Raw genomic sequence first — 23,189 nt, 5'->3', positions numbered from 1 at the left:
GTCATGTTTCATCCATCATGGGCCAGCAAAGTTTTATTTTCTTCATGAACACTGCCCATCACCTTCTGGTAAGCCTTTAGTACAAACTTCAACCCCCAATAAACCCTGTGTCTGTGCTCACTATACATATGTTTCTGCACCTATTACCTTGTGTGGTAATAATTTGTATTGTCACTGCCTGTCCCCCTACAAACAAGACCATGTAATTCTTGAGGATGGGATTTATATCTTAGCCATCCCTACATTCCCAAGGTGCATGTTCACTCCATATTTATTTAGCCATATAATATATATTTATACTTAAACAAATGTTTAGTCAAATTAACTGGATTTGACTGAAATCAAATAAATATGGCAGATCAAACACTGAATGGGCAATCAGGATGACTTGGATCGATTTACTCTGATTCTGTTTTCATTTTGCTGCATGGCCTTGGGAAACCCTCTTTCCCTTTCTGAGGGCTCAGTTTTCCTTTCTGAAATATGATGGGATTGGATTTGATGAATTTTAAGGGGACTTCCAGCTTTTTAAATCCAACACATATTCAATGAGTATTTATTAAGCATCTATTGTATGTTAAGAAGTAGGAAGTCTGATGAAGAACAGAAAATGCTTCAGATTCCAGAGTTCTTATTCAAGTGAGGGCAGGGAGGAAAATGCTCAGACAAATACAATACCATAAGGATATAACTGGGACTATAACTGGTGTCAGCCCTAGGGGTTATGTCTATCCAGAAGACAGATATTCAACTTGGCCTAGGGAGGTGAAGGATAGGAAGGCTTCCTGGAAGAGGTACTCTCCAAGATGATAAGTAAGATAGGAATAAGAGTTGGTTACTACAGACATTTAGAAGAAAGTTTGAGGGTGAGTTCTAAGTGGAAAAAGAAGCACTAGCAGATGCCTGAGTTTAAAGAGGGCAGTACACATTTGTGAGGCCACTAGCTGAAGCATGGAGTGTGTGTGCAAGGGGAGAGTGTAGGTGTCAAAAGACCACACTAAAGATGCAAGCATTGGCCAGAGGTCAATCTGAAAGTGTTTGACCATTACTCTGAGGGAATACAGTGGGGTTTCAATCAAGACAATGCCTGCATTCTCAGATCACATTGTAGAAAGCACCCCAGTTGCAGGGTGGCTTTGCATGGGTATTGTATTGGAGTGAGGCCAGGCTTGGGGACCAGTAGGGTGAGTGTTGTAAGAATCTATGGACCAGGGGCTGATGGCCGGGGCCCAGGTAGTGATGGTGGGATGACGTGAGGTGAATAAAATCAAGAGATAAAGTCCTGTATACTGACTGGGTGCAGATGGCAACAGAAAGGGAACCCCATTGTCTAGATTGGGAAACCAGATGCCTGGAGGGCCACTTATTGAGCAGAAAGCATGAGAATGGAAACACATGGGGCTGGGGGTGTGCATGATGCTTTCCATTTTGGGCTTTTTGACTTTGAGGGGCTATGGGGAATCCAAATGAAGATTCTGAAGTCCAGGGCTCACTGGTTTTGATGGAGGCTAAAGATACAGTTAAGATTAAGAATGTCCTCTCTTCCCATTCTCTACCCCAAAGGATCTTTTTCCTTCCCTGAACTCTGAGCTTGTTGGTGCCACACAATTAGGCACTTAATTGCTTTCTAATTGATATGTGCCTTGGGCTGTCACACCCAATAAATTTGCAAGCTCCTTGAGGGCAGAGGGCTCCTTATAATGCCCTCCCAAGACTCTCCCTGGGCACCACAGGAAATTTATGAGATATTTGAATGGGGGAGAGGAGAATGGTCATCTTGTCAGCCATAGTTGGCCATTCTGGACCTCAGTCTCCCCCTTTGTAGGATGGGAATCGCGAGGCTTTCCTTCAATCCTGTGATCTCTTAAGATTTCTAGTTTTGTTCATTCCTCAAAATGGTGGAGAAGCAGCAAGGGAAAGAGACAGGAAGCACCCCCCTGGCTTTGTCCAATGTCAGGATGTGTAGAGAAGCGAATTGTTTCTCTCCACTAGAAGCAGGCACTCAGCAAAACAAACAAGCCTAACAGAATGCTTTGGCGATTATACAGACAAACAAATCACTTTCCCAAAGTGCTTCTTGGGGGAATTACGGCTCCTGGAAATGAAACACAAACAGATTATTAAAAAAGAGCTCCCCGTTGGGAGAGAAACAGTATTTACAAGAGAAGATGTGCCTAGCCGGACCTCTAATTGCCGTTCATTATCTCATATTGATTTAATTAGCTGTTGCACTCGGGTCTGAATTGCTTGCCGCCCGCAGCGGGGGACCAGCAGAGAGAGGGGGTTCAGATTGACCGAGCAGGCTGCCACGATCTCTCCCGACTCCCCCCTTTCCCCTGGAACATGGGGGTCAGCGCGCAGGGTGGCACTGCGGTGGCAGAGTGGCGGCCGGCGGCTAGAGGCAGCCAGTTCCGTCCAAGGCCTTGCAGGCTGCTGTGTCTCTCATGCACCTAGACTGGGGTGGCTGCGAGGAGCTAATTAGCTGCAGTAATTAGAGAGAGCGTCTTCATAATGTGGAATTAGAGTGGCTTGGAGAAAGCACAGGGAGATATATGGCCCAGGCTGGTGGTGGTAATGGGGGAGAAACAGGCAGGGGGAAGATGAGGCAGTCTCCCACAGTGTCCTCTGGCCCCTGCTGGGTGACTTCTCTACCCTTTCTCTAGGGTCACCACTCCCATGTCAGGCTTTTCAGCCATTTGTGGCCTCTCCACCCCTCTGCGACCCAGAAACTCCGACAGAGCAGAGATTTCCAGATGAAGAAGGAAGGTTATTAGCGTTTCTCTCTAGTGGGCGTCTGGGACCAATTGTTTTGAAGATTTGGGGTTTATAATTGCAAGTGATTAATGGAAGAGTTGGCAATCAGGTTTAAAAGGTTGCTAATTGCTCTTTTAATATAATTGTGTCCGAGTGAGAGCATTGTGTGTGCACGGGCTTGGCATGCAGAATGCGTGGTGTCGGGACATTAAATGGTGTCAATGCTTTTCTTCCCTCCGTCAGTCCATTCATCTAATCTTGACTGAGAGTCCATGAAGCTCTTACTTAGCCCTGTGCGGTGTGCTGGGAACAGAGCTGCAGGACACAGAGCCCGGACCCTCGAGTGGCCTATTATCTGGCCACCTTGGGAACACAGCATTCTCTTCTCTGGTCTATTCATGCTAAGGCAACTGAACTAACCCATGCTTGCTAGACAATTCCTTGGAGCATACCCTATTGTCCAGAAGAAGGTAGAAGGGGTAACAGTGAATTTGGTAAGAGCAGACTCATTTGGAAGTGCTACGTGGGACAACTGCATGGTAGTGCAGCATAGGCAAGAATCAGAGGGAAGCAAACATGATCTTGGACAGGCTGATAAAAATATATTCCAAACCAACGAATTAAGGTCCTGTACTGCTGGAAGAAATCCTCAATCCTCCTCTCTTAAAGCCTAGTAACTTTATATTTACACACAATTATAGCAAGCCTGGTAATCTAATTTTCTTTATTATAATAGGTAAAAAGGAGTGGTATACGTATCTAGACAGACAGATAGATAGATGATAGATCAATCCATCACAACTTATGAAATATGCCCTGTCTGACAGAAAAGGAAATTGGTGTTTACTCATGGGTGCATAATCTATAAATTCGTTTCCAGTCTCCAGTTCTCTTATTTTTTGCATTGGGCTCATGGTACGTCCTCAAATTTCAGATACTGAGATCTCTTAGAGTTTACTGTATCAAGGAGTGGCAAATAGGGTTTGTATCGCTCAGAAATTTTGCATTTCTTAGTAATAACTGCTTGAAGTGTTGCATTGGGAAAGCATTCTAAATGTGTATCTGATCACAGTGGTGAAAAAAAAGCAGTAATTAATTAACAATGTCTGCTCTGACTCAGGGAGGGGGTGCAGTGGCACGGATCCCACAGATTTGCCATTCTTGCTAAAATGTCATCCTCTTATCTTTCAGGTATGAAACCAGAGTCTCAAAGAATAGGAGTCACTCGAGCAAGGGTTTATTCACCCACATTCCCAGGTCCAGTCTCGCAAGGAAAAGAGGAACCATGGCTCGGGCTCTTGAGGGGCTTATAAACTATTGGGAAGAACAGCCATAGATATATAGTGTATATAGAGACAGAGTTCAGAGAAATGGTGAAGGCAAGGCATCATAGAGGAGGTGGGTCTTGGAAGATTGAACTGATTTGGGGAGCTGAAAATGTTGAGAGGAGGTAGGTCAGGTAGGGGCACAGCAACAACAAAGACAGAGTCAGAGAGGGGATTGCATGCATGACATACATACATGAGAGTTAAGGAAGAGGCTTGGTTGGAGTAGATGCTGAGTTAGGAATGGGGGGCAGAGACAAAGCCAAGTATCTCATAAAGAAAGGGTATCTTTCATTACTTCCATTCCCGTTGTAATGATCATGGTCTTGTACACAGGAAGTGCTTCATAGGTGTCAAATCTGTCTCCAATCTCCTTTTAATGTCATTAAATCACTCATCAAACATCACTGGGTGCTTTGCATGTACCAGATCCAGGATTGAGTTCTGGGGTTACACTGACAAATGAAAAAGATACCACTTACCATCTGGCAGGAGAAGCCATGTAGCCAGAGAAAATGCTTCTGGCTGGGCATCACCAGACTCGGGCTCTGGGCTAGTTTAGACACAAATATGCATTATTACTCTGAGAAAATCACTGGCCATGTCTGAGTCTGTATCCTCCTTTGTAAGTGGTGAGTAAACCTGAAAAACCACAAGTTGAGCTGTGTCTCTTCCTGGCTTAAAGTCCTCCAAGGACTTTCTATCACACTTAGGAACCAGCACATTCAAAGGCTCGCCCCAGTGTTACTGCACAACCAGGACCTGCCCACCATTCCCTCCTCATCTTCCATGACTGTCCATCCTGATCACTCAGCTCCAGGCTTCCTTTTGCTCTCCTAAGCTTCAAGTCCATTCCCACCTTCTTTGGTGCCTCCTCCACCTTCTTGCTGGCTAGATCCTTCTCATCCTTTGGGCCTCACTCTGAGTGCCACCCCTTCCAAGAAGCCTTCCCTCGCTAACTGGCAGGAGCTCTCTATCATAGCCCTCTTTGCCCCATGCTACACTTAACTACACTTTGCAAGTGACTGTTTACTGGTTGATAACCTCTTTTTTCTCTGCGGTCCCCTGATAGTCTGAGGGCAGGGATCCTATCTGCCTTTTCCCCATTTTGTTCCCATTGCCTAGCCTGGCACCTGGCTCATAGTTATAAGTATGTGTAAAATGAATGAATAAATCAAAGTATGGCTCTGGTGGGTTAAAGTTGCCAGAAAGCTGGTGTGGCTGGATTTTCCTAGTATTGGTGGTGTAGACCTCTTCGTTGGGATTCTGGGAAACGAGGATTCATAGTCTAATGCTCACCAGCTATGTGACCTTGCACTAACTCCTTCACCTCTCTCGTCCTCAGTGTCTTCATCTGTGAAAAGGTGATAATCCTTGTACCTATTGCAGAGTGTTACCTTTGGGATGAAATGAGACAAAAGAGCCTGTAACTCAGAGTCTGATGTTCAGAGCTACACAGTGTCAGGCTATTTATGATTGCTATTTATGATTTATTTATGACAGTGTTTCCAAATAGCAGAATAGGTTCTATTGGATGGTAGAGGGGTGGGCACGGTGGAAAGCCAAAGAACTTCAGATACTGAACGGGGGGCAGGAGGTCAGAGCAGGTCTTCAGGTGCCACCCTGCTCTGTGCATCAGCCTCTCACTGGTTCAGGCTATAAAGAAGCCAGCCCCATGGAGCTCTGATTTAATTAGCTCTGTGATATTGCCCTATCGATCACTCATTTCAAGTCTGCCAACTGGGGGATGAGCGGTTTGCCCATCATACTCTCACTTATGGGAAGGAAGAGCAAGTATCGACTTGTTTATTCAAGCCCAGCTGGGGAGCCCCCTGAAGCACCCCCATGCCATACTCCTCACACACATATTGGAGTTTGGATAAATCTCTCTCTTCTCTGCACTCATCATCAAGCCCTTTATCTTTCTCCCTGGTCTTCCAAGATCCTCCCCACGCCCTCATCACCTCTTCTCTGTTTGAATTAGCTTTAATATCTTTTTGATGGAAAAAGTGTTTGCTTTATCTCCAGTGCTACCTGTCCTAATTGTTTCCTGCATCTTGGGTAATACCTCATTAATTGGTAATATCTCCTCATTCTACCTCTTCAGAGCTGACTTGTTTGTTTTCTGCAGCTGATGATGCTGGGCCTGGGGGTTGGGGGACCCGGTCAACTTGAGGTTTACTTGAGGCTCTTCTTGCTCTTGTCCTTCCTGTTTGTCTGTTTCTCTCCACCCTTTCCCTTCTGTTTTCCTTTCCTGACCCTCCCTCCCCTTCTCCCCTTCCCTAGCCTCCATCCTTCTCCTTCCTCTTCCCTCCCTCCCTGTTCTCTCCCCTTCCTTCCTCCTCCCTCCTTCCATCCTTTCCCTCCCTACCACCCCCCCCATCTCCTTTCCTCCTTCTCTCCATTTCCTTCACTCAGTCCTTCCTCTTTTTCCTGGAATTAGAGTTCAGATGAGCTCAAGCATGAGAGCCTAGCAGGAAAAAAGAATGTGCCACTATAACCCAGAGGGGTAGCTGGGATCTAGGTGCTCTATGACTGTCCCCACCATGGGCCATGTGTGATTCCTGGTTCCCTTCTCATTGGAGTGACAGCAGCTAGATGCATGACACTCAACATGAGTCCCAGGGACCCTTGGTCAGGGGACAGAAAGAGAGGGGCTCAGGCTCTCATAAGTTGGGAAATGCCACACTTTATATAGGGTACTCTTGGAAAATCACAGAACACACTGGGGAAGTAAAGGCTCTGAGAAAGCCCGTGGGAATGAAACTTGCCGAATTTTGTTTCCTCCAAAGATTTCTCATCTCATTCACTTTGCCACGTGCTAGGAGGAACTAACTGGCTTGGGAATATTAGCCTTATGGGCCAGCATTCTCTCCCATCCTCCATTAGCAATCCAATCCTTTCTGTGTTGTGCCTTCTCAGAGGCACCAGCTTCCTGAGGAGACACTAGTGACTCCTCGCCTGTACCCAGGAGAGAAGAATTTGAGACTCTGCCAGAGAATTAGCACAGTCACTTCTTCAGAGCTTGACTCTGGTCATGTGGCCTTGGAGGACAGGCAATCGGGGAGGAGACACTTGGCAGTCAGACACAAGTTCAAATCCCAGCTCCGCCACTTGATGACTGAGTCTTCCTGGGACCGTTGCTAAAATTCTCCTGTTTCAGGTTACTCACCTGTTCAGTAGGATCATGACACCTATACCCTGAGTACCACCAGATTGTACAAGAAACCATCAAGATAATGTCCATAAAATGCGGGACTTCCAGAAGGTGCTCAGTACATTTGGGGTCTGAAGGCAAATTTCATAATACATAAAATTAGTCATTTTGAAGTTTACAGTTCAGTGGTATTAGCACATTCACAGCTACCACCTCTAGTTCCAAGATGCTGTCATTATCCCAAAAGGAAATCACGTACCCATTAGGCAGTCATCCTCCATCACCTCTCTTCCCAGCATCTCGCAACCAACACTCTCCCTTCTGCCCATGTGGATTTACCTATTCTGGATGTTTCATATAAGGGGGATCATACAATATGTCATCTTTTGAGTCTGGCTTCTGTCACTGGAGCATTTTGTTGTTGTTGTTTGTTTGTTTTTAAAGATTTTATTTATTTATTCATGAGAGACACACAGAGAGAGAGGCAGAGACACAGGCAGAGGAAGAAGCAGGCTCCATGCAGGGAGCCCGATGTGGGACTTGATCCCAGGACTCCAGGATCAGGCCCTGAGCTGAAGGCAGGTGCCCAACTGTTGAACCACCCAGGCATCCCTCTGAGCATGTTTTTGAGGTTCATGCATGTGTCAATGCTTTGTTCCTTTTATGGAAGAATATTTGTTCCATTCCATATTTTGTTTATCTATTCATCACTTAGTACTTTTAATTGGAATTCACTCCTTTTGGTAAAGGGTCATGCTCTACTCAAATAGGATTTGTAGGAACCACACTGAGTTTAGAATTAAAGTTAATAAGAGACGGTTGAGTGTGGTTGATAGAGCTTGGAACTGGAAGTCAGGAGGCCTGGAATCTGCTTTTGATTTTGCTTTGTGACCTTGGGAACCCTCCTTCCCCTCTCTGGGTCTCAGTCTTCTCATCTGTAAAATAGGGTTGGTCAAGATGATTTCCTGCTCCAACATCTCCCAGGTCTAAGACATCTCTGGCATTTCCAAAGGGGTCACCCCATCTGAAGAAAACTCATCCTAGGGGTATTGGAATGTTGGTTTGTCAGGCTCTCCATTCATGTATCAGGCCCTGGGTGTTGCAGGTGGAAGGGCCTCAGCGTTTCCATCTGTAAAACCAGGAGGAAAAATGTTGAATTAGGCTTCAGTTTTATGCTCCTGTGAATAACATGCTAAGTGTAATGGAGCCAACATTTCTGTAGCTTTCTCTGACCAGCGTGATGATGGGGCTGGGATTAGTCACACTTGATTTGAAAAACCAACACTCATGAATCGAATCCATTTGCCAGCAGGCTGGTCAACTGCTCTCCAGGAAAACGATCCTATTGAATCTCATAGTGATACCAGTGAGCACCCAGAACTTGAATTTTCTCTGTGGTAGCTCCTCAGCAAGACATATTTTGACAAACTAAAAATGCCTGCATTTATTTCTGTTAAAATGGAGCAATTGGTGAATAGAATCTAATTAGAAATTAATGAACACTCTAACATATGAGCCCCACTCCTGACATCAGGACAGTGGTCTTGAGAGCTACTTTGTGACTGGCACTGAAGAGAAGGGGAATCTATTAGGCATTCACAGGAACCCACTGTACTTCATCTCTGAGTTCAGAGATCTGGCCTTGGAGATAGAGATCCCATAGGTGGGCCTTAGAGGAGGGGTCTACTGGCCAACTGTTATCTGTGAGCACACACAGAAAACCCACACCTCCTGCATGCTATAGGGCCAATAGCTGCTTCACTAGGCTAGTTACAAAAGGTAGCATTAGTGATTAGACTGTATGCTCCAGGAGGGGGAAAAAAAACATGTCATGGCACTCATTTTGCCTACTGTTTTCTCTCCGGTGCTAGAGTAGGGTTTTGCCCATTGAGTAGGTGCTCAATAAATATTTGTAACTTGCCTTAGAGCTATGAAGCTGGAATGTGGTACATATGGGATTTGAACCCAGACATCTTTACACCAGAACATCTAGGCTTCCCATCTGGTACAAAACTCCCTTGTCTGATGTATATCATGAAGTATTGCCATTGTCCTTTACTGGAGCATGAGCTGCGTAAGGAGGAGTTCTTTATTCATCTTTATATTTCCAATCTTCAGCATAGTACAGGATCTATCTATAATAGGTGCTCAATAAATGCTCATCATATTAAGTTGGATAAGATCTCAGTGAGCCAGGGCAATCTTTTTGCAGCAGGAGGAACAAGAGTTTTAGATAGAGAGCTAAAATTATTGTATATCCCTGGGCCTGGCTGGGAACCTGATATACAGTCAGAGCTTGATACTGGTGGGCTAAACAGTAATGTCCATATCAACTTCATTCAATCCAAGAGAATGAACCATATTGCAGGAGGCACATTTAAAAATGTCGTCATGTGAGATACATTGCTTGAAAGCCAATCATAGTTGGGATATGCTCTCATCACCCCCAGAGGGATTGTGTTGAATTGGGTTGCCAGGAAACAGATTCTGAGATGGAAAGTTGCATGTAGAAGAGTTACTGGTGAGTGATCTTAAGAGGTACACCTAGAAGGGTGGAGGGAAGGAGAGAAGGAGGGAGGGAGGAAGAAAGGAAATGTTGGTAATGACAAGACTCTGATCCACCATGCAATTGCTACTAAGACCTTCCTCAGTTAATCATACAGGGAGTTCTGGAGCTGAAATAAATCTTTAGGCTTGCCCCAAATTGAGCTATGGGGCTGGGCCTTTGTGTACCCACATAGCCAGTCACAGTCGTATAAGTCAGAGGTTTGACCTTGGGCAAGGTTGGTCCCAGTGATGGAGGGCATCTTAGTGAGGGATGCAGCCATGAGCCATCAGCAGCCTGGGGTTGGTGGGTGCATCAGTCCTGAAGAGTATGTCTTGGCAAGTTGATCACTATAGTAACTCCAGGACTGGTGACTCTCTGTGTCCCCCTGGGATGGAAACTGGTTTTCTGGAGCCTGGATATCCTCCTACTCATTCTGTGATAACCATACAAAGCACACCTGTCTCTATCTCACAAAAGAGCACAAACTAGTGCTTGGGAGAGATTAAAGGGGAATAAAATGGCTGACAGTTGTCTGCTCTGGGCAGTGACCTTTAGCAACTAAGAGACAAAGGCAAGTAAATACTAACCTATGGTCAGAATTAAATGGGATGATCTCAGTTTCATACACAGGCTAGAAATCAGACTTCCAAGACTGCTATCTCAGTGCTTGCTCCACTATGTCACATCTTATAAAAAGGGGAGGGAAACTGACAATTATTGTACATCTGCTGTGCGCTGGACACACTGTGATAGGTGTTACTGCCTTCTTCTTCCTCTTCCTCCCCTTTTTCCTCCTCCTCTTCCTCCTTCTGATCTTTCTCATTCTCCTTTTCTTCTCCTCTTGCACTCCTCTTCTTGCTCCCTGCTTCTCTATCTTTGGTATGACTTTTTTCATGTAATATCATCACCACCCTGAGAGGTAGCAATTATATATGCCCAATTTACAGAGGGAGACACCGAGAATCTGAGAGTTGAGTGGTTTGTCTAAGGTCACACTAGTGGCAAGTAGAGAATGAGGAAGAAGGAAGGCCTCAAAGCAATTTCCTTACCCATAGTTTCAAAAATAAGAGTCGGGACTTGGAGTTTTAAGTTAAATTGCCAATATGCTACAAAGTCCTGTGGATTCTCAGCTATCCGTGACTCAGCCCTAGGGGAAGCCATAAAAAATCCCATAATCACCAACTGGATTTCTGTGCATATAGTTATTGCTTCTCAAACTCAGTTTCAGCTGATGATAATCAGGCCCTCATAAAAGGGGTGTTGGTGAATGGGGTTTTCAAGACCTACTCACAATGGGGTTGCAGAGAATCATAAGAGATGCTCCAAAGCTTGACACATCCTTCTTTGCGACTAAGACTTTATTCCATTTTTATTTTCCTTCCCCAGCAAGGGAGATTTTTAGCCAATGGACGGCATAAGAGAATCAGTGTATGAAAAATTATAAGAACTTGATTAGATATATATCAAGGGTGATAGGATTCTTTGCCAAACTTGAGCTCAGTAGGCCAAGGATGAAGTCTTGTTGAGCAGTGTACTGAGAGGAGTCTGACTAAATTTGGTCACAGAGAAAGTCCTGGTCAGAGAGAGGTCCAAATTTTTTGGTAAGAAATCTGAGGCTCAGAGATGTTAGGCTAGAAGGTAGCAGAACAGGTTCACACCTGGTCTTTAACATTTGCCCTGTGCTCCATTCACAGTCCTTGATGCCCCTACACAGAGAGGAGATGGTAGAAAATATCTCAAATCATAGATCTGATAAGGAATCATAGCCAACATATAGAAAGAACTGATACAACTCAATAGCAAGAAAACACAAGCAGTCTGATTGAAAAATGGGCAGAAAATCTGAATAGACATTTTTCAGAGAAGATAGATAGATGCCCACAGGTACATGGAAGATGCTCAGTATCATCGGGGAGATGCAAATCAAAACCATGATGATCACCTCACACCTCAGAAGGGCTAGTATCAAAAGGACAAGAAAGAGCAAGTGTTGATGAGGATGTGGAGAAAAAAGGAACCCTTGTGCTCTGTTGGTGGGAATGCAAACTGGTGCAGCCACTCTGGAAGACAGTATGGAGGTTCATCAAAAAGTTAAAAAAGGACTTCCATGTGATCATCAATTCCACTTCTGGGTATTGAGCCAAAGAAAATGAAAATACTAATTTGAAAAGATAGATGCACCCCTGTGGCCTTATCTGCAGTAGCCAAGATATGGAAACAACCTAAGTGTCCATCAATGGATGAATGATAAGGAAAATGCAGTGTACACACACACACACACACACACACACACACAGGATTATTACTCAGCCATAAAAAAGAATGAGATCCTGCCATTTGCAACATCGATGGGGCCTCAAGGGCTTTATGCTAAGTGAAATAAGTCAGGCAGAGAAAGACACCATGTGATTTCACTTATGTGTGGAGTCTAAAAGCAACATGAACAAAACCAACATAGAATCTTAGAAAAGAGGGGCAGCACGGGTGGCTCAGCAGTTTAGCACCTGCCTTCAGCCTAGGGCCTGATCCTGGGGACCGGGGATCGAGTCCCATGTCAGGCTCCCTGCGTGGAGCCTGCTTCTCCCTCTGCCTGTGTCTCTGCCTCCCAGTCTCTCTCTCTCTGTGTTTCTCATGAATAAATAAATAAAATCTTCAAAAAAAAAAAAAGAATCTTAAAAAAGATTACTGGTTGCCAGAGGTGGGGGCGGGGGATGTGGGAAATTAGTGAAGGGAGTCTAAAGGTACAAACTTCCAGTTATACATACATAAGTCCTGGGGATGTCATATACAGCATGGTGACTATTGTTAATGCTGTATCGCACATTTGAAAGCTGCTAAGAGAATAAATCTTTAAAGTCTCACCATAGAAAAAAGATTCTGTTAACAATGTATGATGATGGATATTAACTAGACCCATTGGGAGGATCATTCCTCAATATATGCAAATGTTCAATCATTTTGTTGTATGCCTGAAACTCATATAATGTCATGTGTCACTTATATGTCAATGAAAAAAAAATCACAGTTCAAGAAAGGAGAGAAATCTTGGAAGGCTTCTGAGAGACGGTGGCTTTTCAGTTAGATCTGAACTCACAAAGGGTGTCCCCATCTCTTCACCGAGGACTCTTCCCATCTTCACTTTCATCCATTTATTCCATCAGTGCTTTTTTAGGGAGGGTGCTAGAAGCTGAGGACACAGAAGGATATTAGAAAAATGGTGGCAGAGAGATGAATAAATAAGTAAACACATCACTAAGTGTGTAGGTGGTAAGAGCCAGGAAGAATGCGAACAGTTGATGATAAAAAAAAAAAGCAGGGTTAAGAGGGTGCATCTATTCTAAAAATTCTCAGGCAGAAGATTTCTCTTTAAGAGCTTTCTGGGAAAAAAGTCTTGCTTTGTGGAATATTCTTAACAGAGAACTGAAGACACAATTTCTTTATCAAAAGTGAGCTGTCACATTCTCTGATTAGATGTTGGTGCATCTCTTCTGGCTGTAGTGTTAACAATAATCACTGCCAAATGCTATTATTTGCTATACGCCAACAACTTGACTGTCTTCACCCCCTGGATCTTTATAGTCACCTGATAAGGGGGGTATGACTATTGCTTTCGTGGTACAGATGTGGAAACTGAGGCTCAGAGCTGTGACCGAAGCTCACATTCAAGTCCTAAGTCTATGCTCTGGTCTCCTCTGCATACTGTCACCCAGTATGGAGGTTGACCAAGGGCTTGCCTTTTTCCTAGTGGGAAGTGGCTAGTGATGGCCCCAGGCAGTGTGTATTTGGGAGCAAGGGTGGTGGTGATGGCAGCTGATCACCAGACCCACAGCGCTTGGTGCCCCAAGAAAACTGATCAGCATCTTCTATATGCCCATCCTGGTCAGGAAATATTTTAGGAGGGTGTGTCTTCGTAGAGTACTGACTTTCTTCCCCTGGCTTCAAAATCTCTCTGGGGAATCATGCATTCCAGTCTGCAAGCCACTCCTGGCCTCAGGACAGGGGAACCCTTGTGTATTTCATACAAGTTTCCCTTATTAATGAACCCAGGCCCTAAATACACAAGACTTTTAGGAGAGGGGGGCTGAATTGCCATCTGGGACACTTGGGTCAGCAGACATGAGTGTGCTCCCTCATCTGGCTGTCCCAGCTATGTGATTCTGGGTCTTCTGCACCTGGCACTTTCGTTCCCTTCTGTGTTATATGGGGTCAGTACTGTTTAGTAAAAATTAAATGAGCAGCACAAACACAGCATCCAGGATGCATTCCGTTCTTTCTTCTCCCACCAGTGCTGGAATGAGACAAATGGGGTTCTTCTATTTTGTGTTTTAGGAGTATGGAATATTTGGATCCAAAGCCAGAGCCACATTCTTTTCTTTCTTTCTTTCTTTCTTTCTTTCTTTCTTTCTTTCTTTCTTTCTTTCTTTCTTTCTTTCTTTCTTCTTTCTTTCTTTCTTTCTTTCTTTCTTTCTTTCTTTTTTCTTCTTTCTTCTTTTCTTTCTTTCTTTCTTTCTTTCTTTCTTTCTTTCTCTTTCTTTCTTTCTTTCTTTCTTTCTTTCTTTCTTTCTTTCTTCTTTCTATTTTTTTTTTATTTGTTTCAGAGAGATAAAGACAAAGCATGGGCAGATGGGAGGAGGCAGAGGCAGAGGGAGAAGCAGTCTCCCTGCTGAGCAGGGGCTCCAGTCCAGGACCCTGAGATCACAACCTGAGCCAAAGGCAGACGCTTAACTGACTGAGCCACTCAGGCGCCCGCAGAGCCACATTCTTAGAAAGGCTTTTAATACAACGGGCCTTTGCCTTATCCCCAAGAAAGTCTGACTACATGCCAATGTTTTGTTGATTTAAGAACTTGGTGTGCCTATCACCTCCAAGGCACTACACATTCTGAAATGTTCCTCTCAGTCCAGCTATTAATCACCCTCTGTAACTACATAACACAGCAACCTGTAATTAGGGTATTGGTTTGTCAGTTTGTTTACTCCTGGGTTCTCCTTCTAGCCTGTGAGCTTCATGAGGGCAAGAACAATGTTTCCTTTTATTCACAGGTGGGTCCCTACTGCCTATCCCAGGGCATGGCACATTGAAGATTCTCATAAATGTTGGTTGAATAAAGGAATGAGTGGATGCAGGGGCTCATGGCCAGGTTTCTCCCAGGTACTCCACTGAGAGCGAGGGGTTGGCAGTTAGCAAGAGTAATGGTAATGGTGAAGATAATGATAATGATGGTGACAATGGTTTTGGTGGCCATGATGGTGATGATGATGGTAGTGATGATAAAGATAATGATTATGGTGGAGATGATGGCGATGGTTGATAAAATCTGTGTGGTCAGTTTCACCCCTCAAGTCATTCACCTCTAAATTGCTTCTGGCTATAGCATTCAATGGCTCCCAAGGAGCAACATAAAATGATTTTCTCAAAAACTGACAAAAAAGCATGGCATCTACATGCTGGGCCTCACTGTTGGTAAGATTTATGATAAAGGGCTTCTTACTATGCTCTAGTCACTTGGTTCATCTTCCTGTCCAGCAAATATTCCATTCTCCATCTCATTTTAGGGCCTTTGTGTTGGTATTTCCTCTGCCTGGAATACTCTTTTCCATCCCCTCCAAAGGTGAGCCCTCTTGCCCACCATATCTAAAGAAGTGCCACCCCATACTGCATCATCACCCTACATTGTTCTGTTGACTTTCCAGCTGGAATCAATTCATCAGTTTATCCTTTTCCTTGTCGTCAGCACCAAAACATGTCCCACGAAAGATGAGCTGCACCTGTCTTGATTATTGAGTTATTCCCAATGACCAGATAAGTGACTAGCAAAAAAAAAAGCATTTAATAAATTAGTAGAATGAAGCACTGAATACATGAATTGTATCCCATGTTACATGCGGAAGCCCATGTTGTTGCCTGTGAACTCCGATTCTTTCAGTCTCAGATAGGAGATGCCACATCCCATTTCCAATCCCCCGAGTCACCAAGTGTCATGCCTGATAAATGGCCATCATTGTGGGAAGGCACCAGGCCTTATTTCTTGGCTGGAGCTGACACCAGTGCCTCCTGCCAAATGTGGGCGAGAGAGCCGAGTCTGCACTCTGAAGGACCAGCAGGAGGTGGGTGTCTCGGCCTGTGTTGTTTCTGGAAAAACAGTCCACTTTCCTCTCTACTTGTGAAATCTACTGTCACCCTTTTGTAAAGATGTCTGAGAAAGTGTAAAACCACATTTCTCGGGTCTGGGGACGCAATAGTTTGTGCAATTATAACTCAACACATCACAGAAGTCAGATTGGTGCTCGTTGCCTGCATAATTCATCACTCGTTTTCCTGTCAGGGTCTAAGACCTTTCATATCTGGGAGACAAAAAAATTAAGTTTACATTGCTCGATTAAAAATTCAGAAGTTTAAGGGCAAGAAAAAAGGAGGATGTGAATTGTATCATCATTAAATAGTCAGAGATAAATAAAGCATTGGAAGAGGAAACATGAAAAAAAAAACCCAACCTTGCTGGTAACTTGTCATATCTCAGAGTTAAGAATGTCAGTAGAAACTTCATTAATTTCTTCTCTCTAATGGTCAAGATTGAGGGGCTATATGGAAGGATGAAAAGTGAGAGACTTTGGGGCTCAGAGGGCCTTCCTTCCTTCCTTCCTTCCTTCCTTCCTTCCTTCCTTCCTTCCAAAATTTTGTTCAAATTCCCACTCCTCACAAGCCAGCCTGCAAAGCTCTAGGCATATGAAGAGAACAAACCAAGGTCCTATATTGATGAAGGACCTGAAGTTTATTTGGAGGAAAGTCCATTATAACCCAGAGTGATCAATGATGTGATGGTAGAAGCAGAAGGAGCTGTGGGTGCTCAGAGAGGGCACCTCATCTAGCCAGGGAATAGTCTGGAAGGTTCTAAGAGAAAGGGATGAGAAAGCATAGGTATTAGTCAAGTGATGGACAGGAGATGGAGTGACGAATGACATTCCATGTAGGCATGAACAATGTGTGCGAAGGCTCAGAGGCATGATGGAGTGAGGCGCATTTTTGTAGAGTGCGCAGACTGGTTGAGTGAAAGTCTGGCAAGGGGGAGAGAGGGCTCAGGTCCTTAAGGAACCTTGTAAGCTGCTTGAAGGAACTTGTACTTAGTTCCCACCAGGTGGAAAGTTCCTTGAGGGGAATGAAGGGGATCATGGTATTTTGTAAAGGACAGTTGGTCAAGCGAGTATTCTATGATAAAGTGACTTTGAGCAGAGAACTGAGTAGTGAGGAGGGGGCAGGCCAACAAGACATCAGGGGAGATTCTCCTGGCCATGGGAACAGATATACTCTGAGATGGGATGGAAGCACTGGTCTATCTGTGTTTGATGTTCTCTTCGTAGCTAGGCTGCACCTGTTCAGTTCAGTGTATACTTGAGCACCTACTGTGTAGTGGCATGGGTCAGAAGAAGGAGGCAATGTGGTCTACCAGACCTGACATCTACCCTCAGGAGATTTACAGATTGGCAGGAGAAACACTGGACACAGTCTGATGGCCCCAGGTGGGTACAAAAAAGGCTAAAAAAAATAGAGATGCGGGAACAACTTGTCTGGTTGGGAAAGGACTTGCCTTGGATTTAAAAGGTAGGAGGAATTTCTTTAGACTCTTTGTTTTAGTAGCATAAATACTTCAGACAAGTGTACAGCTTGATAAATTCTCACAAGATGAATGCCCCCATGTAACCAGCATCCTGATCAAGAAACTGAATACAGCTCCCCAGAAGTCTCTTGACACCCTGCCCAGCCTCTCCCAGGGAACCCCCAACCTGACTTACAGCAGCATAGGTTAATTGTGCCCATTTTTATGTTCAGTATGCCCTCTTTTGTGTCTGGCTTCTCTTGCTCAAGATCATGTTTGTCAGAGCCATCCGTGTTGTGTGTAAGCGTATCTCATTTATTCCCACTACTGTGCAGAATCCCAATGTGTGAATACGCCACGATTTTTTTTCCATCCCTTTGGCCTGTTCTGCTATTGCTGGAGTCTTGAGTTGTTTCCATTTTTGGCCATCCCAGGTGGTGCTGCTATGACATTCTGGTACATGTCTTTTGGTGAACATATGCACGCATCTCTGTTGGGTATGATCTGGGAGTAAACTTGATGGGTCAAGGGGTGGGCATATGTTGAGCTTCGGCAGACACAGCCAGACAGGCTTCCAAAATGGTTGCACCAATTAACACTCCCACCAGAAGTGTACGAGTGTTTGAGCAACGTAGCCTTACTAACGCTCCGGATTTTCTGCCATTTTCATTTTACTTTATTTCATGTTCATTCTTGTGGGGTGAGATGGTATTCCATTGAGGTTTTAATCTGCATTGCCTCAATGGCTGATGTGGTTGGCATATTTTTGTATGTTTATTGGCCATTTGCTCATCTTCTTGCAATGAAGTGCTTTTTTCCTCCTATCAGGTTGTCTACCTTTTTCTTATTGGTTAGAAGGTGTTCTTTATATATTCTGGATATGAGTTCTTGATCAAGTATACTATGTAGGTTGGTTTGCTTTCTCATTCTCTTAATGGTTGCATTTGACAGACAGATGTTCTTACTTTTAATGTAGTGCATTTAATTTTTTTTTACAGCAAGATAGACTTTTCTCAAGCTTATTAGAATGCAGAAAGCAGGCTTTTCCAGTACAGAGAGGGTTTTGAGCAGAAATGGGGAGGTGGGAAGGTCAGAGCCTTGAGGGAAACATGCACCATCAGCTTGAACTGACACTCAGGGAGTGTAGGAGTCTGGGGATGGGGGTGAGACTACAGGGTGTGTTGGGGGTTCATCATGAAGGCTCTAATGGCATGCTGTGGAGTTTGGACTTCCTGAAGTCCACGGAGGGCTGAAATTTTGAGCAAGGGCTGCCAAGACCAGAGCTGGCATCAGGAGTATTCTTCTAACAAGTACCCAGATGCAGGTGATGGGGTGACGGAGAGCTAGGGGAAGCAGGGGTTGGTAGGGAGTGGGTTAGATCCAGCCTGGACCATCTTGGGGAAGCTACATAGAGAGGGCTTGGCATTCCTTCACCCCAGATGGGGCTAGACTGAAGATGGGGTGTGGGAATACATTCATAGATGACATATCTTTAAAGATAATGTCACAGCCCTTTCAGGATCAGACTCAGTCTGGCACAATTGCTCCTGTGTTAAAAACTCAGGGAACAAGCAGATGATTGAGAGGGTAACAAACCAATCCTCCATCTATCAGCCCTGAAAGCCTTGGAAAAGATGGGGCAAGTCTGTCTATGCTGTGTCCTGGAAGAACCTTGGTTCCCTGAAGTGGAAAACAGGGCAGAAGAATTGGGGGGTCATAGGAAGCCTGGTTCTACCTTAGCTCACTGATGTGTGTCCTTGGGGAAGTCCCTTCCCCTCTCTTGGCCTTAGTTTCCTTGCCCACAGAGAAGGTTGTAGGACTTAGCTAAGCTCATGGACAGGAAACTATTGGGGTGAATACTTCACAAATATAAACGATTACTGGATCTTCCCATCCTCAGGAACTCTAAAGTCAGAGCACTTTGTAAATCCTGCTAACAATTATGCAAGAAATGGTTGAAGGGGCCAATATTGCTGAATCTGACCCAGATACGAAGACATCCATTATCTGCACTTCCTCTCTTCCTAAGGCACCAGGACTTGGGCACCAATGCCAAACTCCCCTCTCTGGAATCCAAACATCATAAATCCTAGATATGGACATTGAAGTGTATATTTCCACTGGCTATGTATTCTTTAGTTCCTCTAAGCATATTTAAGATGGCTGACAAAATGATAACAACAACACCCCTTTAGTACATCCTCAGGGCAGAGCACCATGCTGGCCATCTTGGTAAGAGATGCTCTTGGAAGTGTAGGCAGGGTGGTCCCATGAGCAGAGGCACAGGGAGGGAGATGGTGTGGGAGGTCCAAAGGGTCTGTGATGGTGAGTTGTATGTGTCAACTTGGGTAGGCTCTGGCACTCAGTTATTCAATCAAACACTAATTTTTTTTAATCAAACACTAATTGAGATGTTGCTGTGAAGGTATTTTGTAGATGTAGCTAACATCTACCTGCAGTTGATTTTAGATAAGGGAAATTATCCTTGATAATCTGGGAAGCCCCCACCCAATCAGTTGAAAGGTTTTAAGCAGAACTAAGGTTTCTCTGAGGAAGAAGTCTGCCTCAAGACTATAGCATCAGCTTCTGCTCTCAGACTGATGAATTGTCCTACAGATTTTGGACTTGCCAGGCCCCCACAATTGCATGAGCCAAGACTTTGAGAAAAATCTCTTGATATGTCTAGATCTACATGTAGAGACTAGTCTTGTTTCTCTGGAGACCCCTGATGGATAAAGAGCCCCAAGTGAGAACTTAAGGCTGGGAGTTGGTAGGAGCAGCAGGACCAACTGAGGACAAGCCTCTTCCATCTGAGGACATGAGCCTCTTCCATCTCCCTTCCCACTCCCTTCCCACTCCTTTCTAGTCCTCAAATGTGGCAAACATGTTCCAGCTGCCAGAGTTTGACACTAGCTCCTCCCTTCACCCGGGAAACTCCTTCCCCAGGTACATGCATGCCCTGGGCCACCACTTCACCACTTCATCTCTGCCCAATGACAACTTCTTGGAGAGGCTTTGCCTGACCATTCTAATCTAAAGTAGCCGGTAACAAAACAAAACAAAACAAAACAAAACAAAACAAAACAAAACAAACAGAAAAAATAGCCACTAACCCCATCTATCTTCACTCAGATTAATTTTTTCCCTGATGCTTATCACTTCATGCTATTATATATATATTTTTTCAATTGCCTGTCTTGCCTACTGGGATATGAGCTCCCTGACACCAGAGACATTACTTTTTCATTCCCGTGTTCCAGTTCCTAGCACAGTGTTTGGCATTGGGTGGGCAGCCACTGGGCTCCAAATTATGGTAGGTTTTTGATTACTGTGCCAAGTCATTATAAGGAGTTTAAACCAGCTTCCATCGACCAATCTCCTCTTGACAGCCGTGGACTCCCAGAGAGATGCCATGGGGGGAACTCACAAAGAGGCGCCAGCAAGAAACAGCTTGGAGGCACTTGACAATTTTCCCTTATCTCCTGTGATCCACGTTGCCTGGCCAACTTGTTCATGAAGGAGGCCTTATGATGCATCTCAAAAAAGCAACCACGGCCTCTCAATCACTCAGCAAATTTTGGAAGGAAAAACAGATATCAAAAACGAAAGTGCACAACGGTAATATATGATATCAGATCCGTCATTCTTTACAGCAACATGGACGATGGCGTTTGGCAAACAGCAGTTGCACCCAAAAGATAGACAGGCAGTTTTGACATGTCTTGCCAGAGAAGAATTACCCTCCCCACCCTCGGCCCCCCACCCTCCTGGCCCGATCACGAGAAATGACAGAATTACAAACAAATCAATCAGGCACAGAACAGAAGCAGTGGAGACTCAGGGCTTGGGTGGTAATAACAAGATGGAGTGCCAGGGTACTAGGTATCAGTATATTCTCAATCAATGGGCAAATGAGTGGCTGCCCACAGAGAGGGCAGGTCATGGGCCCTTGGAAGACTCACCAGCCTTCAATATCTGGACCAGCGACCTGTCCATGATTCTGAATACCTCTGTTCATTGGTTTTGGAGAGAAGTAGTCACAAGGGATGGTCATCAGCCATTTATTTCTGCCTGAGGATGAGTTTGTTATGAACTGATGAAGCTGGAGTGGAGAGAGGGTTCAGATATCTAGAAATCATCCAGAAATCACAAATACGTAAGCTTACAAAGGCCAGTTGGTTATATATATATATATATATATATATATATATATATATATATAACCAGTTGTAATATAATAGGGAGTGGTGGGGATTATGATTAACTAGATGGCCCATACCTCCTCTAAACAGGACACCTGCCCCTCAGTTCCAACTGTTTGAGGCCATGTGTGAATGTGAGAACAGCATTGCCAATCAGAATATAAGAGAATATATAAACCTGTTTTATGTGCAATCTCCTGATTTTTAAAATGCTGGTACCTAATTCAAAAATATTCTAGACTAGCCCCTTATTTTGTGATGGAGAGCTTGAGCCCCAGAATGGAGAAAGGACTTGCTCAAGCAACTCAGCAAGTTGGCAACAGGATAAGGCCTAGAATCTCAGGGCTCGATTCCTGGTTTAGTCACTATCCCCTTCCCTGTGGCTTGCTTTTCTGTTTGACAGAGCAAGACTTCTTTCTGAGCCCTGGGCTTAGGAAAAGCAGGTGAAAGGATGGAATATGGAGGAAGATGTTTGATCAAATCAGTCCTAAATCTTGCAAGAGTGTAATATAGCCAAAATTATTTCAACACATCAGCTCAGCTAAAGTGCCAGACCTAGGAGAGAGAGGCTGAAGAAAAGGTACAGCAAAATTGTAGGTCAGGGCTGCCTTTGCAAAGACAGGCGCCCCTTCTGGACCGCCTGCAGGGTTCTGGGTCATGCATGGGGGAATACCTCTGGGCTTGGTGCCAGACACTTCCCCTCTTCCTTTTAGCCTAATCAAGCTTTACAAGAACAGATCCTGTGACTCCTGTTCTGAATCCCATTAGTACCAACCTCTCCTTGTAGGTGTTCTCTGCACCAGACAAACCAGGCACATCATGGAGGAAAACTAGCCAGGGCATACCTGGTCTATCCAGGAACCCCACCCTGCCTCCATTTCAGCCTTCTCCTCCTCCCATTCCCTAGCCTGGACCCCTGAGCCCTCATCCCCCAAAGCTGGATGAATCTTTCTCCCTCAGCAATGCTGGGGACACAGTCTACATTAGGTGAATCAACAAGGCCATTTCAGAAGAGACCAAATAGGAAATAAGAGGCCCCATTGCCTAATGGGACTTATCAATTATGATCTAGGGCCATATTTCTTTGAGGGGTGATTGTTTCACGGAGTCTGACATCTCATATAGCTTTAAATTACTCACAACCGGGACGGCTTACAAGATAGCAGTAAAATCAGGAGAGGATTGGGCAATGTAATTATAGTATGGAAATGATGTTGATCACTCAAGCAGGGAGCAGACCTTGAATCGAAAACCCTGCTTTGTCTCCCCCCCTTCCTTCCACTGCTCCTGCTGTGGACTGTAGAACACATAATACCTGGGAAATGTGGGGGTAACCTTACTCCTGCTGGGAAGTTGGGTTGGCCAGGTCGCTGTGTAGGGTATAATGAACCACGGGACTGGTGTGGATAAAGAGATCAGGACAAAGGACAGATCTTATATGTATTGGCCATCAGGATCTAAAGGTCAGGAAGGCAAGATTCTGCAGGAGTTGCCCACTGCCCAGTTTATGGAGGTAAAAATTCCCCAAACTCTTAACATATGTCAGTAATTATATCAGCATCTGGGATTATAGAAATGTTCCTTCCTTCCGTTTCTTGAGTACTGTCCC

The sequence above is a fragment of the Nyctereutes procyonoides genome, unplaced genomic scaffold, assembly GCF_905146905.1.
Source record: "Nyctereutes procyonoides isolate TBG_1078 unplaced genomic scaffold, NYPRO_anot_genome, whole genome shotgun sequence".
NCBI lineage: Eukaryota > Metazoa > Chordata > Mammalia > Carnivora > Canidae > Nyctereutes > Nyctereutes procyonoides.
Note: the sequence above shows the minus strand (reverse complement) of the source record.